Source organism: Phyllostomus discolor, chromosome 7, assembly GCF_004126475.2.
Source record: "Phyllostomus discolor isolate MPI-MPIP mPhyDis1 chromosome 7, mPhyDis1.pri.v3, whole genome shotgun sequence".
Taxonomy (NCBI): Eukaryota; Metazoa; Chordata; class Mammalia; order Chiroptera; family Phyllostomidae; genus Phyllostomus; species Phyllostomus discolor.
Genome location: NC_040909.2, coordinates 112300359 through 112305301, shown reverse-complemented (window position 1 = coordinate 112305301; position 4943 = coordinate 112300359).

Sequence of the window (4943 nt, the reverse complement as noted above, 5' to 3'; positions counted from 1 at the left end):
GCAAACTACCACATGCAGACCTCAAAACTGGTTTCAAGGGGCCTCAAAAAATTAGTGAGAAGTTCAATAGCACAAAAAAGAATATAGAAACCATTACAAAGATCAGTAAGAAATGAAGAAAAGCCCTGGCTTGTGTGGCTCAGTTGGAATGCTGCAAACCAAAGGGTCAGATTCCCAGTCAGGGCACGTGCCTGGTTGCTGGGTTTGGTTCCTGGACGGGACACATACAGAAAGCAACTGATCGATGTGTCTCTCCCGCATCAATATTTCCTTTGTTTCCGCATCAATATTTTTCTCTTTTCTTTCTCCTTCCCCTCCCCTCTCTCTATAATTAATAAAAGAAAAAAAATTAATGAGGAATACACTAAAACAAATCAATAACAGATCAGGTGAAGTGGAGGATCAAATCAGTAATTTCAAACACAAGGTAGCAGAAAATAATTAAAACAGAGAAAAGGAAAAAATAAAATAAAAATAAAAAGGCAGGATCAGTAACACAAACATTCTAGTTTCTAGGCTAGAAATTGGCCCATGGTATCTTCAACAAAACAAGAAAAAACAAACAAAAAATAATCTTTAGATATCACAATACCAAAATTTCTAAATCAAAAAAGATACCAGGGATTGCTATATTGTATACACATTAAATTCTCACAAAATCAACTGCATGAGCTTGATAATGATAAAAGAAGTTAATTTTGTCTGTTTCTTCAGGCCTCCTAAAGATTCAGGTAATTTTCTAAGGCAATTTGCCTTACAAATTGATGTTAGACTCCAGCTAGAGAGAATTAAGATGTAACTCCACCCAAATGACCACCTGACCTGAGTGTTGCTTTTGCCCACAGAAAGGAGGTGAGCCCAGCTGGGTCTGGTGGGAGGCTCTAGAGAGGCTGAGAGAGCTGGGCAGTAGTGGGAGGGAGCTAAGGTCTAGGGAGCTGGGAAGTGAGCTGGGGCCCAGAGGAGGGGGCCTTGGAAGTCTGTTTCCTCACACGGGAGTAGGATGTTGAGGCATATGGGGGAGAACCAGTGGGGATAACAGGCAGAATTAGGGCCATTTCGAGAATTCTTTCCCAAGTAGACAAATGAGAGCAGGGCCAGAGGGTCCAGAAAATGGGTCTGACCACAATTCGAGATGGCACCAGTGCCCTGCGCTGACACAGCAACTCTGGGAGCACATAAAAGGGCAAGGAAGGGTCCTGTGGGAAGTGGTGGTTCCCGTAATGGAATGTTGGGCCAGTTGGTGCTGAGATGTACAGAGGAATTGAAACTAAATATAACCAGGTCCCCCGCCAGCCAAAGGAGTTCTGAGGTATAGGGGCGAGAGCATAGTTCTGCATAAAACTGCAGCTGGCTGGCATGGGGTGTGGAACAGGAAGAGGAGAGAAATGGGGCTGCATTGAAAGCATCCCAGGCTCTGCTATCTGGATGATAGTGATGCCCTCCTCAGTCATGACGACAAAAAATGTCTCCAGACAATGCAAAATGTGCCCCTGAAAAACAAAATAGTCTGTTTCTCTAGAATGTAAGCTCCATGAAAACTGGAACCCCTTTCTATATCTCCAGCACCCAGATGTGGTGCCGGATAAGTGATTGATTAATTAATTAACCAATGATATTGATAGTAACAGTGCAATAGAAAAGTAGTAGTAATATGACAATAAACTCTGAAACCTCCCTGGATTAAATAGGTGAAAATTGATAGAGCCGAGAGCCCAGAGAGATTTATCTCAGTAAATTAAGGAAAGAAATAATGGTTATATATGCAATGGAATAGTATTCAGCCTTAAAAAATCAGGGAAAAATCCTGTCACATGCAACAGCATGGATGAACCATGAGGACATTATGCCTAGTGGAGTAAGCCAGTACAGAAGGACAAATACTGCATGATTCTGTTCATATGTGATATCTAGAACAATCAAACGAGAGGGCAGAGGGCGGTTGCCGAGGGCTGGGGGTGGGGGGTGGAGCGTAGGGAGAAATGGTGGGCTGCTGCTGCCTGGGTACAAAGTTTCAGCTGGGCAAGACAAATGACTTCCGGGGGTCTGCCGTACCACACTGTGCCTGCAGCGAACAATACTGTATTGTGCACTAAAAAATTTCTCAGGAGGGTAGAGCTCACATTCCGTGGGCTTACCACAATTTCGTTTTTAAGAAAGAATGGTTTGTTTATAGTTAAATTTTTTAAATTATTTTTCTAGTTGGTACATTCTTTGGTTTGTTTTCACATGTTAACAATAAATATGTTTACCGTTATAAATATATGTTAATACACTTAAACACAGATATGTTACTTCTCTGAAGTTCCTAACATTCCCACTGGAAAACAGCGTCTGTTTAAACCACAGAGCCCATTACGTTACTTAAGGGAGGGGACTGCGTATCACCTAGTGATGGCCGCAGAGGCAAAGGGCACAGAGTGAAGGAGGAGAGCACAGAACACTTATAGTATTGCCCCCTGGATACCAGGATGCAATAGCAATGTCCCAGAGAAAAGTCTGGTTGAGTCAGTAGGGTGAGTAAGATTTGGACAGATCTGGGAGACAAGGCCAAGGATTTGTGTTAAGGCAGTGAGTAGAGGAGAGCCATCTGTTACGAGCTGAGCTCAGTTTTGTGTTGTTGGCAATGCCCTTGGGAGATTCTTCGGGCATCGGAGGGCATGGAAGAGGGGAGAGGGGAGAGGTGCGTCAGAGGGGTTATGGTGCCAAGTGAATCGAGGGGGCTGGCTGCTGGAGCTCAGAGCCAGGGGAATGGAGTGTGAGGAGTACCGCACGGCTGTATTTCTGCAGAGTGAGGATGGAGACTTCCTAAGGTTCACATTGCCGGGGTACAATTCACTGAATTTAACAGCATAATGATGGTAATGGATTTAATTTCCTTTTATAAACAAGCCAGAGAGAGGGTTCCTAAGGTAGGGTCATGAAGACCTGGACAAACCAACAGTCTCAACGCTTCAGACAGCCTTGGCCATGGAGTCAAATCCAATGTTATCTAAAAACAAGAGCATTATTTTGTCTCGGCTTTAAGATAAGATTCTAGGATGTAATCTTTATGTTAAAAATTCTTTTCATTAAGATCTGGTTCACAATTTTGATCTATTATGAAGTGACAACCTCTTAGCTCCCTTTAAAATTTTTTTATAACACTATTGCAGTAACAGAATTCCTGGTTTTTCAGCTGGAAATATGGATACCCAGAAAACACACCTTACTTGCTAGCTTCCCTTGCTCAACGTGGCCCTGTTGCTGAGTTCTGACTAATGATGTGGGAGCAGAAGTATCACGTGGAAGCCCCTGGGAACTTGCTTTAAAAGACAGCCAGTGTGTGCTCCTTGCCTTCATCTCCTTTGGTCCTTTATCTTGTGGCTACAGCCCACATTCGGTGGCCGCCCTGGGCCTTGAGGAGGCAGGCCCCGCCCAGGGATGAAGGAGCTAGAGCCAGAGGAGGCTGGGGCCTTCAGCTCTCTGCAGAGCCGCCGTACCAACCCTGGACTGCCTACCTGGACCTTCACACAAGATGGAAATAATTTCTTATTTTCTGTTTTCCTGTCTTTTGAGGGATTTTCCATTATTTGCAGTTAAAACTAAACCTCAGTAATATAAAAACTAGATTTGATTCTATTAAATCTCATGTACCTTATTGAAAATATTTTTAAACTTCTCTCCTCATTCATTCCATCTGCCCCATGATCTGTCTTACAGGTAGTTGATAAATGATTTCTTAAAGTCCTGGCTGAATCATATTACCTCCTACCTCTTGTAACCCATGTTTGAAAATCTTCAGCGTCTTCCCTTTCCCCTCTAACCACGTTACACCTCCCCAGTCTGGTGCGTAAGGGCTGCCTCCTTCCTACCTTTCCAGCCTTCTCCCACCACCCCCTCTGCTTGGCTGAAAAGGCCCTCTTGTCCTGAGAGGCCGATCCCCACCTCTGTCTCTCAGAGCTCTGCACATTCGAGGTCCCTCTGAAACACCACACTTCCCAAGCAGATGTTCCTCCTTTCCGTCAGCAGGACGGGATCCTTCTCTCCGGATGCTACGTGCACAGCCCTGAGTCTCTGTCCCCTGACAGCACACTCCGTGGTGCCCTGTAATTATTCCATCCCCACACTCTGGTTTCTCTTCAGAGCGCACAAATCTTTCGCCTTTTAATTATTCCATCCTTATTTTATTTCCATCCTAGATAGCAAGTTTTGTGAAAACAGAGACTATGTTTGTTCATCTGTGTAATCTCTACCACACTGGTTTAGGACAGATGCTTAATAGCTAACTGTGGGATTGAAGGGTCAAGGCTTCTTGGCATAGAAAGAAATGGATTTGATTCATCAATGATTGGTTTGCTTTAGATTTTATTGTTCAGTGTCTTTCACATCTTTTAGTTCGTCTTGAAACAGAATCATGTACTGTCTTGCATATTTAGTTATCTCTTATTAAGTTGTGACCTCTTGATATCAGAGACTGTTTTAAACTTACTTTCTATTTCCTTCCCTGTCATCTCTCCACCCCTACGTCTAATCGTTCTTAGCTCAGTGTCATACTCACTGAGTTGTTTAAAATACTTGTCGAAGGAATGGATGAGTGAATGAATGAAGTCAAGGTACCTCTTCCTTGACATTGTTCACATTTCTTTCCTTAAACCTTGTTTTTTCTTTTCAACTGTCAGAGCCTGCCACCCATTCTGATGCCCTCAACTTTCTTCTGCTAAGCTGCCCAAGCATCATTCCTCAGGAACCGGTTCCCAACTCTTCTCAGAACTCCTGACTGTCCTCTAACCAAAGAAAAAAAATAACCCAGCCTTTCTTCCATCTCTGTATAATGAAATAGGGGTGCAGGACCAAACAGCTCAAGGTGCTAAATTCTTATTAAAAGACATGATCATAACATAGGCAGTGTTTTTCAATATCTACATGGACATGTTTAAATTTTTGATATGTTTAAATAAAAAACT